At 42.1% G+C, this 14279-nt stretch overlaps 1 long non-coding RNA gene across 1 annotated transcript; it reads right to left on the bottom strand.

Moving 5' to 3' along the window:
* Nucleotides 1-3423: 3423 nt before the first annotated feature.
* On the bottom strand, nt 3424-14014 carry LOC121165254. The gene is made up of 3 exons (XR_005885212.1): nt 13880-14014; nt 4200-4298; nt 3424-3667 (listed from the first exon to the last, which is right to left on the bottom strand). It is a non-coding gene; the product is annotated as an uncharacterized LOC121165254 (long non-coding RNA).
* Nucleotides 14015-14279: the final 265 nt, after the last annotated feature.

Here is a 14279-nt window from a genome sequence, read left to right as displayed (position 1 = left end):
CCTAAGGTTTGTGGGGCTCACTAAACACTGTCACCCCATGGTCTGTAATTCACTCACAACATCCACTCATAGTACCATCCTTTGAAGAAAAGTTTTGTAGTTTTCGGTACACAAGGCTGCACATTCCTCTCTTAAATGTATTTTTAAGTGTTATTTTTCTCTATTCAGATACTATTTTAAGTGGAATTGTTTTCACTGCAAACATCGATATGCAAGTATTTTGGGGTACTGACGTTGTATCCTGCACCGGTTTAACATCTTAACCGTTTCTGAGTGCTGTGCAGTTCTCTGCTGGAGGACAGAGCATCTACAGCTAGAGACACATCTCTCTCCTCCCCTCCTGATTTGGTGCCTTGGCCCTCTCTTGTCCTTGCCTCACTGCTCTGGCAGGGTCTTCCATTGCAATGCCATATGAAGGGCTGAATGCTGCCCAGGCTCCCAGCATCCTAGGGCTGGTTTGCTCGTCCTGTTTCCCAACCTGGCTTCCCGCATGGATTCCCATTTCTCACACTTAGGGATCAGAACAAATAGATTCTTGTGAATTTTAAACTCATTTGCTAACATATAAAAAGTGCTCCATCTTCACGTGAATTTACAGTAACACTTGATTGACATCATGGAAGATAAGCATAAAGTGACATTTCAAAAATTGGAAAAATGAAACTGTAGATACTTGATACTGTAGAGACTTGACAATTGAGATTGGAGTATACATGAAGATCACTGGGCTGGTACAATAGCATGGCAAGTTATACCTTTACCCACAATGCTGGCACCCAGCACAGACACTGGTTCCAGTCCAGGAGGCTCCACTTCGGATCCAGCTCCCTGCTGATGGCCTGGAAAAGCAGAGGAGGATGGTCCAAATGTTTGGAGCCCTGCCACCCTCATGGGAAACCTAGATGACACTGCAGTATCCCTAGCAGCTCAGCTGTCTAAGGCCTGAGCCAGAGGCCGGCTGGACAGATGGACATGCCCTCTCTCTTTCCTGTGCTTTCTCCCCCTGCATCTCTGACTATCAAACAAATAAATATTTAAAAAATAAGACTCACACTCACCAACAGCAAAGGATTAAACTGAGATGTTTTGGCACTGCATTAAAATATAGCATACATACAAAAAATACAAGTGTGTATGCAGAGAACTGACGTTTGGGGATCCTCTGATCACATTCATAATCAACGCCTGAATTAAGGACAAGGAATCACCAGGACCAAAAGTCTTCACTACCCCCTCCCCCATTTCCTCATGGAGCTCTTTGTGGTCATCTCTGAGGAGTATTTGTATTCTTTTCATTTTCTTTTTTAAAAAATGTGTATTTATTTGAAAGGCAGTGTTACTGAGAGAAAGAGAGAGAACTTTCATCTGCTGATTCACTCTCTAAATGGCTGCAACTGCTAGAGCTGAGCTGATCACAAGCCAGGAGCCAGGAGCTTCTTCCAGGTCTCCCACATGGGTGCAGGGGCCCATATCTGCTGTTTTTTTCCCAGACTATAAGCAGGAAGCTGGATCAGAAGTGGAGCAAACAGTATATGAATTGGCTCCAATATGGGATGCCAGTGTTTGCAGGTAGAGGACCCACTTGCTATACCACCACATTGGCCCCTTCGAATTATTTTTCAATTACTCAATCAATTTTCCTTCTTTATCATTCAATATTAATTAATTAAGAAATTAAGTAGATAGAATAGTGGTGTATTTTAAAGTTAAAAGGCATGTAAATACAATGTTTTATTAAAGACATCATGAACACTGAGTATGTGAAAGATACCATGTTGATAGAGATCGCTCGGTGTCTGCTTTATGAATCTGAAGTCCAAGGTTCGTGAACATAAAGGGAAAGAGAATAAATGAGAAAAAGAACTGTTCAGCGAAGGTGCATGCCTGAAATGAGAAAGCCCCGAATGGCTTCTATCACAACTGGGCCACCAGCTACTTTCTGCATGAAGGCAGCAGGAATGCATTGAAAAGGCATTTAAATGAAGGGTTAAGGTTCTACTATTACAGTACTCTGTACTCCCTTCCAGCATGCTACCTCATGAACACAGCTGGAAGCCTTGAAACCAGGTCTGTGGGCCCGATTTGATCCCTTCTTCCCCACAAGGGTCCTGTGAAAACCGAGCTACCAGTCCACCTGCGGCAGTCCAGGCCACTGGGTGTGACTCAGGGCCCTCGTGGACTGTGGATGTCTGTCTCCACACACAGCCTTCCTTATTGTGTAGTGGAAATCCCTAAACTAGAGAGCCACACGTGTGCATCACAGTGCTGTCTTCAAAGCCAATGGGTAAAATCCAAGCCCAAGATTAAACATTTTATCCTGGGCTGGTCTTCAGTGTCTGAAAAGTGGGCAAGAAGAACAACTCTCCTTATGAGTCTGACTTCTGGCCTTTCACTTCTGGGATTTCAGGGAGTACCTGTTCCCAGCGCATGTGACCAAGCCTAAATTACATGGTCATCATGCCAGAATAATTGTCTTTTCAAGAGCCTTTGTACGAGTATGCAGCCCTGTGAGTGATGAGAGATGGGTTACAATTAGACAATTCCAATCCTTCAACAACTGTGAAGCGTCACTCAGCCCCGCACACCAGAAGGTACAGGTACTGTCGGCACTGCGCCCCTGCTTCTTCCTAACAAGGACCTTACCAGCAAACCCTTGAGCATCACTTGTCAGACGGCACTGTCGGTGCAGGTGTATGTGCAGAAGCCTTCAGCTCGAACGTACCATATGCTTCTCTACCCCGTAAGATCCTGTTTTCATCACGGATGAGCAAGTAATAAAAATCTTTGAACTTCATTTTTCCCCTTAATGACTTATCTATTTGAAAAGCAGAGAGAGAACTTTCACCAACTAATTCACTCCTCAAAAGGCCCAAAGGTAATCAGGCTAGGGCAGACCCATGCTAGAAGCCTGGAACTCCATCGGTCTCTCACGTGACGGCAGGGGCCCAAACACCTGGACCATCCACTGCCTTCCCAGGTATGTTAGCAGGAAACAGAAGTGGAAGTGGAGCATCTGGGATTCACAACTGGCACCCTGATATGGGATGTCAGTGTCACGGGCTGTGGTTTGAATCTCTGCCACACACTCTGAGCTTCGATGCTTTAGCGATAATATAGACATGGGTCAGTTGTAAGGGGTAACTTGGAGCAAGCATGCAAAGTCCTTGGAGTATACACGAAGTGTTTATTGTTAAGTGCAGGGCAGTTACAGGCATCATGGTATTGAAGGTAAGTCAATCCAAATAATAACAATTCTGGTTTTGTAAATTACCAGCCATTTAAAACATTTGCTGAGCCCCTTTTTCTTCTCTGTCAGATTTGTAACACCCTGTAGGTTGCTGGAAACAAGGAGAAAACCGTGGGCTTTGGGGGTTGGGTGGATTCTTCCCTTGCTTTCTCCCATCTTAGGTGCTCTGAGGTGATCCCTCGGGGCGCTCTTGAGAGAGCCACTCAGCCAGGAGCCTGGGAGGACTGCCAGGCAAAGACAGTCAAGATGAGGATGAGGCACGCCCCACCATGGCCGCACATCCTGGGCTTATCTCCTTCCTCATCTGGATAAAAGGGGTCAGCTCCTGCCAGAGTCTGTCTCTCCGTTATTCTTCAACTTCCCAAGGTTTGGCTCTGGGATATAAAATAATATGACGTTCCGACAGTTTAAGAAGCGTGCCTGGAAAAGTAAGCAGAGCAGGAAGGAGAGGAAGAGCATTGGGAGGGTGCAGATGGGTTTTGCAGCTGGGTGGAGGCGCATTAGCATCAGATACAGGAAGACGTCGTTGACTGCGGCGCCCAAGTTTCCCTCCGCAGGAAGGTCACCAGCTCTTCAGTGTGAATGAGATCCTGCTGAAGGTATGATGCTGCCTCTGCAGGTTTGCATTCCTCCATCGGGAAAGGTTTCCAACTTGGCAGCTTCTCCCCTCCGCTAATCTAATCCAACTCTCCTTGCAAAATGTCACTCTGCTTCAATTTTCCTAGCCTGCCCCTCCTCAGGCACCTGGGATTTCCGGATCAAAGCTGTGGATCTGAGGGAACTCAGAAAGGGTGGGCGTGGGAGAAGGAATTCATTACTGTGGATGCCCAAGTGGGTTCATTTCAAAGAAATGTCACGCAGCGTCTTTCTTCCTGCTTCCTTCGGCTTGTTCTTTGCTTCTACAAAGTCGGGGAAGTCTATCTCTACAGGCTTAGCCAGATAGTCAACTTACCTCCAGATCCTGGCTGGAACACGGTGAGGGCAAGACAGACACGGGAGCACACAGCGGAGAAGGGCTGCATGGCCAGCGCATCCTCCCTGGAGAAAGGATCTGAAAGTTAAATGTGGAAGAATTAGCCCATCTCCGGCTTCCACGCTGTGCCAAGCTCTGAATTATTATCCAGACATGACAAGTCTGATCAATTGCTTAAAAACAGAGAGGAAAGGAGTGAAGAAATGATCAAAAAGAGCTGATCTTACGTCTCATTTTCTTTTTCCTCATAAAATTGTCATATAATTAGGATCATACGGGATAGTATTCTAAGGGCAGGACCTTCATTTGAAACGCAGGGGTGGGTCTTCGGCACGACAGTTAGCTGCCTCTTGCAGCACTGCTGTGCATATCAGAGAGAATGGTTCTAGTCCCAGCAACGCTCTTTTGCAATCATGCCTCTTGGGAGCAGGGGGAGCAGCGGGTGACAGCCCAAGCACTTGACTTAGTGCCACCTGTGTGGGAGACCTGTGCTGAGTGCATATAGTTCTAGCTTCGCCTGGCCTAGTCCCAGCTCTTGACCTGAGGGCCTTTAGAGACGGAGCAGCGGTTACAACACCTCTGTTCTATCCCTCCTCTTTTTCTCTCTTCACCACCCTTCACTGACTCTCATTTTTTTAAGTGTAATATAATCAGGTCCATCTTGTTGTTTTTTGTGGACTTGGGGGTGATTGGGAAACTACATAAAATCTACCTTCAAACAACAACTAAGTATAGCAACTGCATGTTTGGAAGGAAATGCTTAATGTTATGCCATTTATTATTTATTTAACCCCGAGTATCAGGGTTTGATCTATGGCTCTATCTCCCAACTCCAGCTGCCTGCTGGCACAGATACTGGGACGCAGCAATGATGATGTCAAGCAATGCAGTTCCTGATATGCAGGTGACTGAATTGGGTGGAATTCTTGATACCCAGTTTTGGTCCCAGCCAGGCCCAGGAACTGTACAGTGTTTTGGAAATGAATGAGTGGATGGGCAGAGGACTTCGTGTGTGTGTGGGTAGGGAGGGGGGATATGTGCAGGTATGCTCATTTTTTTTTCTCCTAGGTAATTTTTTAAATGAGAAAATCTCATAGTTTGGTGATTATATTTATACTAAAGAATCTGTCTTGGCCATTTCTGTGCTGGCCTAAAAAATACTTGAGATTTGGGAATTTCTTTTTTGTTGTTGTTGTTACATTTTATTATTATTATTATTATTTTATGATACAGTTCCAAATTCCCTTATCCCCTCCCCAATTCCCTCCCCCCTCACCTAGTTCCTCTATATCATTACTAACATATAGTTCTGCATACTCAGTCATATGTCCATCATTGCGGGCATGGACAGTGGCAGAGAGTCCAGAATCCTATTGTCAAGATACAGTAAACAGTTTTATGTAAGTCCATCTCTGTCTGGAAGCAGAAATGCAAACTACACTGCATCCTCACATCTGGATGTTAGTCTCCATCTCACAGCTACTGTACATCCCTCAAATGAAAAGTCATGATACAAAATCAACAATAAAAAGTAAGATATAAATTTACAATGCCATGAAGTTGAATGACATGTTGCTAGATATGACAGTCCCCATTACACAGTTACTATACATCCCCTTAAATGAAGAGCCACAAAACAAAATCAACATTAACAACACCAAGAAGTTAAATAACATGCTATTAAGTGACTAACGTGTAGCTGAAGAAATGAAAATCAAGAACTTTCTTGAAGAAAATAATACCACTGCATAATCTACGAGTCATTGAATGATTAAATCAGAAGAAAGTGTTTTGAAAAGATGAAACCAACAGAAAACAACAAAACCCATGTGATATAGATTCCGCTGATCTTTGTTGAGGTGTGTCTCCTCCAGACAACAAGCAGATGGGTTTTGTTTTTAATCCAGTCTACTAATCTTTGACGTTTGATTGAGCTTAAGCCATTTACATTCAGAGTTTAATATGTATGGATGGTACTTTGGTCCTGTCATTTTAGGAATGGGTTGTTCTTTGGTTTAGTCTTCATGGTGATTTTACTGGGATGTTCTTCCCATTTGCCTTTGGTTTTGGTAGGTGCTATTCCTCTTCTCTGTCAAGAGAACATCTTGAAGTATCATTTGTAGGGCAGGTTTGCAAGAGGCAAATTCTTTTAACTTTTCTTCACTGTGGAAGAATTTCATTTTCAAAGACAAAATACTTGAAACTTAGGAATTTCTAAAAATAAATAAGTAGATAAAAATCTAGGACCCAGTACAATGGCTCAATTGCTAAATCCTCACCTTGCACACACCAAGATACCAAACGGGTGCCAGTTTATGTCCTGACTGCTCCACTTCCCATCCAGCTCCCTGCTTGTGGCCTGGCCTGGGGAACCTGTACCCACACAGAAGACCTGGAAAATGCTCCTTGAGCCTAGCTTTGGATTGGCTCAGCTCAGGCCATTGCAGCCATATGAAGAATGAACTAGTGGTTGGAAGAACTTCCTCCCTGTCTTTCCCTCTGTCCCTAAATCTGATCTACCTTTGTAATAAAATAAATAAATATCTGCTCTGCTCAATTGTGAGGGTTACATCAAGCTGCTGGGAGATGTCAAGTATGGTCACAGCTGATCTTTGCTGCATGGTGCCACTTGCTGTGTCCTCATGAGACAGAGGACCTGAACAGACAGAAAGGCTGTCTGTTCCCTTCAGCTCTTTCACAAGGACACTCATCCCATTACTGGCTTCACCATTTCCTCTGGCCTTACCTCTTTATACCACTACACTGAGCCATGAATGCCAACATACAGCTCTGGGGTACACATACACCCACACAACTGCAGCCCCTGAAGAATCCAGCCATGCAAGAAGGGTTGTACGTAAGGAGTTTAAGAAATAGGAGAGTCATGGATACGAGGAAGGAAACCAGTATTCACTGCATGTGAGCAAAAGTGTCAGAACTCACGCAAACAGCCAAAATGATACAACACTGAACTTCACTGATTATCTGAGCAGCCAACGCAGTGCTCTGTTTAGCTCTCTTATCCTGACCATTTCTGCCCAACTTCCTCCTGCTCACCACCTTAGGGTGGCTCATTAACCCTGACATAAATCTTCAAATGACATGTTAACAGGGGAAATGTTGAGAGGGGGGACTATGGGAGCTCTTAGTATTATTCCCTCACAACTTTTGCTTGACAAATTTAAAACTTTCCTGAAATGAAACACGTGACAACCAGATTCAAAAGATAAAGAACGGAGAAAGTAGGTGAGAGTGTTCCTATATCCTTGGGTTGTGGTACACTTCATGCGTTTAAGTGAGTGTGCAGGGATGCATTGTGGTAAGCATTGGGCGAGCCTCAAAGGAATGACAAAACACGCCCTCATACAGCCAACACACTTGGGATGTGTGAGGGGAATGATTTTTAAAACATTTAATTAATCCTACAGAAGGAAAAAAAAAAAAAGACCTAAGAAAAAAACATAGGAAGTATAAGGTACTATGATGGGAGCCCTACCTAAATGCATCAAGAATGATGTTAAATACACACATACCACATAAAAGACAACTGTCATGAGACTGTAGTTGAAATAAAGCATACACTTCTTGCAAGAAACATAGCTATGCTGAAACAATGCTAACATGCTAGCAGTAGAGGGTTTATGGGCGAGGCGAGTTGTATAAGTCCCTATTCCAGGCCCTTGCCTCATAGTTAGCGAAGCATTCTAAGTACAGGCACAGATATGACTGACAAAATGATAAAGTCTATTTAAAAGATGAGAATAGCAGAGACACAGGGGCCTTGTTCAGGAATAGAGTGGGCTGAGAAGGAGAAAAAGAGGTGTATGTTCTTGGGAACAGCACTCCTCCCTGGTGTGGTCCTCTTTGTGGTTGGAAAGTGGAGTGGTTACTCGGTATTGTCCCCAGGTCAGTGGAGGTCCACCCTGGGGAGGGCACCATTTGATTGACAGGTGGGAAGATGGGATTACATGAGGTAGGGGAGGTGTGGCTTCCAGTCAGTAATCCTAATATAGCTATCTGTCTTATTATCCCATATCAGAAGTATAAGAACACTATACCCACAGTGGCTGAACTCAAGTTGATATTAAAGTGAGCTTAAGATGAGAAGAACTATCAGAGATATGATAATAACTACCAGTAAGATATAATTCCAAATCATCCTTAAAAATGACAAACTATATGAAGAAATGTTAAAAGTAGGAGAAAAAAAATCAAGAGCCACAAAGGAAAGTTTAATAGATTCCTCTCAAATATGCCAGAACAAGCAACAACTGATCATATGAAATGTGCATAGAAAATTTCAGGAAAATGATTTTGAAATAATCATTGAATAAGGGTTTGCCCTGACAACTAAGATGCCAGTTTAGATAGCTACATGCCATAGTTGAGAATCTAGTTAAATTCTCCAACTTCTTACTATGCTTGCTCCAATGTTCCAGTAGTTGAGGTTGTGACGTCCACATGGGAGTCTTGAACTGAGTTTCCATCTCCTTCCATCCTGGCCCAGTTCTGCCCATCGTGGACATGTGGAAAGTGACCCAGTGGACTGGAGCTCTCTGTGCTCTTTTGCTGTGTGGACCACCATTGTAGCACAGAAGCTAAAATCACAGCCCGTGATATTGGCGTCCCATCTGAGCACTGGTTCTTACCACAGCTGCTCTACTTCTTATCCAACTCCCTGCTAATCGACCTAGAAAGCAGCAGAAAGATGACCCAAGTCCTTGAGCCCCTGTCACCAGCGTGGGAGACTCAGCTAGATATCCAGGATCCTAAGTTCTGCCTTGCCCAACCCTAGCTGTTGCAGTCATTTGGGGAGTGAATCAGTGGATGGGAGATCTCTCCTCTCTGTGTTTCTCCTTCTTTCTTTATCTTTCAAAGAAGTCAAAACTTCTTTAAAATAAAAATCATATATAATATGCTATCCACATGGGGGAATAAATTAGAAATAGCAACATAATAATGAAAACCTTCTAAAATTTGCCAATGATTCAAGACACAAATAATGCATGTGTCAACATGGGAATCCTAACGGAAGTTAGAAAGAAGCCATTTTCCATTGACTCATAATAAATATGTAATGTGTTAATAATTCTAAAGTACAGGTAAAACATTACTGGAAAAATTTAAAGGTATATTCAGTGATTTGTTTGAAATTAAGAGTGACAGGAAGAGCAGGAGAGGCCGAGACAGCTCTTCCAACTGCCGGTTCATCCCCCAAATGTTGCAATGGCCAGGCTGGGCCTCACTAGAGTCAGGATCCAGATGTCCTTTGTGGGTTGAAGGGCCAAGGACTGGGGCCACCTGCTGCTGCTTTCTAAGGCACAGTCGCCGAGATCTGGGCAGAAGAAGAGCAGACATGACCTCAACCAGTTCTCTATTATGGAATGCCAGTGCTGCAAGCAGCAGCTTCAACGTCCATGCAGCAACATCTGCCATGTTAATAGAAACTTACAGTGAAACTAAACATAAACTAGAATATAATATGTAGAAATAATTATAAGTGTATATAAATAATTACATATAGAAATAATTATAATAAATTAAAATATTAATAAAAATATAAATGCTAGTAATACTGATAGAATAAGAGGAAGGGAAAGAAATGTACAGCTGATATCAGAAACAGCAATCATACAGAGTTTTGAAATCCTCCAAAATTCTGTAAATAATGAATTGATACATTGCAAAATATTCATATAGAAGATTATTCCACAACAATGAAAATCGCATGACTTCTGCTATATGCTTCAACATAGAAACTGCCAGAATAATACTGAGAAGAAGTAGACAGGAATATTACGAAATTTAAAATTAGATGAAGACAGAGAATACTCCTCTGCGCTAATGGGGAATAAGAGCGACGGCTACCTTGGAAGGGAACAGGTCAGCAGAAGAAAGGGAAGATGAGGAGACACCTAAGACCTGGGGCTTAGGACATGTCCTCCTCTAGCTGGTAGCTACGAGGGAGTGTTTATTGTTGACATGTTGTTAACCTAGAAACCGTGATTTACACATTTGTCTGAATATAAGTTGGTGCTTAAAATTATGGTCAACATGCAGTAGATGTTGAACCACAGCAAAAGAGTGCTGTGGTTCAAAGGAAGAAAGTTGGTGAGAGATGTATTGTTCATTTGGAATTTGAAATCTTAAGGAAGATTTGTAGAGGAGTGAAAAAAGTACAGGATATGCAAGTGTTTGAGGATTCTGGGACTGTAGTGCACGTGTAGACATGCATAGGTCAAACAGATTCCCAAACCAAATCTTGTCTTTACCATTCAAAGCTTAGGAATTTAGGAGAAGTCACTGAACTTGAATGAATTTTCATTTTCCTTCTCTATGAAAAGCGCATCACGGAAGCGGCAGATGTTGCAGTGCTACAGGTTAAACCATCTGTCTGAACACCCACATCCCGTGTCAGAGTGATTGGTTTGAATCCTGACTATTCCAGCTGCAATTCAGCTTGCTTCTAATTCACCTCAGAGGCACCAAAGAATAATTCAAGTGTATGAGAACTGAATGGAAATCCTGACTTCTTGTTTCAGCTTGGCATAGCTCCAGTTGTTGCAGGCGCTTTGGGAGTAAACTCACACACACATTCTCTCTCTTTCCTTTTCAGCTAAATTACTAAATCTTTGAAAAAAAAAGTAGGTAATGAGATCTGCTTCATAAATTTGTTTAAAAGAATTACAGAAGCATAATACATGCTTAAAATCACTGGTATATTATTTTACAGCAATAGCTTTTCAAGACAATGACTGAAAACTCATTTCATCCACTTTTTTTTCTGATTGGTCTTATATTTATGTAATCATCCATAGAATTCTCAAAAACCAAGCCAAATAGAAAGGGAATAGGGATGAGTAATATCCTTTGGTGATTTTGTAAAGTTTGGCATCAGCAAGTTCATGTCCATGAAATTAGATGAAGAGCAGAGGGTGTGTAAGTATGGAGAAGCATCACCCTGAAGTGTCCGAGTTTAAAACCACTCTCTCAGGAGTGCCGCCTCTCAACATATTTCTCTGGATATCTTTCTCAATAAAAATAACTTCTTTTAACTGCAATTTCAGGCACTGTTCCAAAAATTTGAAAATAATTTCCAGATTGATTTGGTGTCTACTTTTTAAAAAGACTTGCTTTATTTTTATTGTAAAATCAGATATACAGAGAGGAGGAGAAACAGAGAGGAAGATCTTTGTCTGTTAACCTGGACCCTCTTCTGGGTCTCTCCCACATGAGTGCAGGGTCCCAAGGCTTTGGGCCATCCTCAGCTGCTTTCCCAGGCCACAAGCAGGGAGCTGGATGGGAAGCTGGGCTGCTGGTATCAGAATCAGTGTCCATCTCGGATCCCAGTGCATGCAAAGCGAAGACTTTAGCCACTTAGTCTACTGTGCCAGGTCCTGGTGTCTACTTTAGGTTGTATTCAAGAAAAGCACAATTAAGTCTTTTGATTTGTACCTTCTAAAATGTCTTGTTTGGTTGTGTTCTGCAGCATCCACGCAGAAAAATATTTGTGGTGGCACAAAGTGAGTCTCCTAAGAATACCCCGACTCTTGTGTAAACAGTTATTTTTCTCATGGGGTTCCTTAAATGGAAACTACTTTAAATCTGAAACTTATTATTTAAAGAAAACATGGTGACATCGATTGTTTTATTCTTTTTTCTGTTAAGACTTAAATTTGTGCAGCCTATTGAGTTCAAGAAACCTGTTAGTTTCCAAAGCTTTATCACATAAGGAAAACTAGACTAATTACTTTCCCAAACATGGTGGTTTCCCCTAGTGGTTACCTGTGGAAGAAGAGGATTAGAATTTACTACTCTTATGCCAGTTGAGAGCTACCATAATGTAACCATGTCAATGATTTATTCAAGATTGATTTGTGTATTTGAAAGGTAAAGTTACTAAGAAATACACCTACCATCACAGTTCACTCCCCCAGAAGGCAGCAATGCCCAGTGCTGAGCCAAGCCAAAGGCAGAATCCAGGAGCATCCTGGGACCAGGGGCAGAAAACCTGAGCCACCCTCCGCTGCATTCCCAGGTGCACTAACAAGGAGGTGAATTGTAAGCGGAGCAGCTAGAATCTCAAACAGGTGTTTATATAGAATGCTGGCATTGCAGGAGCACCTTAATCTACTGCACCACAACACTGGCTTTCAAGCACAGGCATCCCATATGAACACCAGTTCATGTTCCAGTGCCTGCTTCCCATTCAGTTCCCTGCTTACAGCCTGAGAAAGCAGCAGGGGATGGTGCAAAGCCTTGGAACGCAGTACCCACGGGGGAGACCAGAAAGAAGCTCTTGGCTCCTGGCTTTTCTTCTGCTCAGCTCCAGCTGTTGTGGCCATTTGGAGAATGAACCAGTTGGTGGAAGATCTTTCAATCTGTCTCTCCTTCTCTCTGTAAATCTGCCTTCTCAATAGAAACAAATAAATCCTTAAAATAAAAAACAAGTAACTCTCACAGCAGAGAGAGTGAATCTCTCCGAGTGAAAAATAAACAAAATTAAATTTTACAACTCAAAATTGCATAAAATAAAATTAACAAAAACAAATAAAGTGGATTTAATGATAGATTATATGTAAGAGAAAAATATGACTCAGGGAATTTCCAAATAAAAATATGAAGTATTCCATCAGAAGATGAGAGAGGAAGTTTTTGATAGAATTATTAATTGATCACAAGAACCCATGGAATAAAATCTATATTCTAATAACATATGAGGGGAGTTTAGAAAGTGTTGGCAACACCCGCATCGCCACGTACTTCAAGCCCCGGGTCGAGCGGAGGGACTAGGGTTATGAGACAGACAAGACAGACAACACACACAACACACAGAGGCTCATTCTTGTGAAGTGAAGCCCTTTATTCAAAGTCGAACTCTCTTCTATAGTCTGCTTGGCCCCTCCCAGGATCTTCCCAATGGTTAAGCAACACCTAAGCTCCCCCAAGGACATGCAAAAATGGGAAGCAGGAAGGAGGGAAATTGCAGTCAAGCCATGGGCTAAATGTATCAGGCCATGATTGCCCTTCCTGTTACACCTTTGAGAAACAGCTGAGCTGTGGAGTTAACCCTTGGGAGACCGGGGCCTACAGAAAGTTCATGAAAAATAGAATTAAAAGATGTTTGATTTGATATAAAATATTTTAAAATCTTACATAGCTTTCTAATAATGCTTAATTCCTGTTAATTTTTGTAGAACCATCATAAGCATGGATTTCGATTACTTTTAAGTTTATCTTACAGTTCATCCCACCACCTTTTTAAAATGCTCTCATGCATGCAAGAGATAAAAAAGCAGAAAAGAGTGAAACTCTGGAAGCAAAAACATCTTTTTGAAAGAAATAATGAAACAGTTTCAAACCTGATGAAACATACTCTTGAACAAATCCAAGACTCACAGATAATCAAGCACATCACACATAAAGAAAAGCAGACAATGGCTCAGCAACAGGCAGAATCTGAACACAAGCACAGAAAAGAAGTTGGACTCAGTGTGAGAAAATAAAACCATCAAGTTTCCATGAAAAATAATGATATCAGAAGACAACGTAGGAACATCTGTAAAGGATTAATAACAAGGCAAACAAGGACAACCCCAAATCTGACAAACAATGAAAATATCCTTCTATTAAAAAGAACAAGATGAATTAATTCTCACCTTCAGGAAAGCTCAAAGAATTTGTCTATATAATGTTTGCATCAAGAAAATGTCAACATATACTTCTCATAGAAGGCAGGCAAGACAGCAGGAAACAAGGGATTCCAGGGAAACAAAAAGCACCAGAAAAGAGTCACGTTGCTGGGAGCCTGAAGCCCCGGCGATAGGAAGAAAAGAACAAACAGTTCAGTTAAGAGACTAACATGAAGTTCATTGCCCACTGGCTGATTAACTGACTAAAGGCACCTCAAGGTTCAAGTCCCAGTGATTGTGAGCACCCAGTACCTACAAAGTCTGTCTCTCGTTAACTTTATAATTCAGAATTTCTAATGTCACTAAGAAACACACTTAAGAGTGATATATCTTCTGACAGAATAGCTAGCCCAAATCAATTTACTTC

Source organism: Ochotona curzoniae, unplaced genomic scaffold (genome assembly GCF_017591425.1).
Source record: "Ochotona curzoniae isolate NIBS_2020 unplaced genomic scaffold, NIBS_Ocur_1.0 contig_883, whole genome shotgun sequence".
NCBI lineage: Eukaryota > Metazoa > Chordata > Mammalia > Lagomorpha > Ochotonidae > Ochotona > Ochotona curzoniae.
Note: the sequence above shows the minus strand (reverse complement) of the source record. Positions and strands in the feature narration are given on the sequence as shown.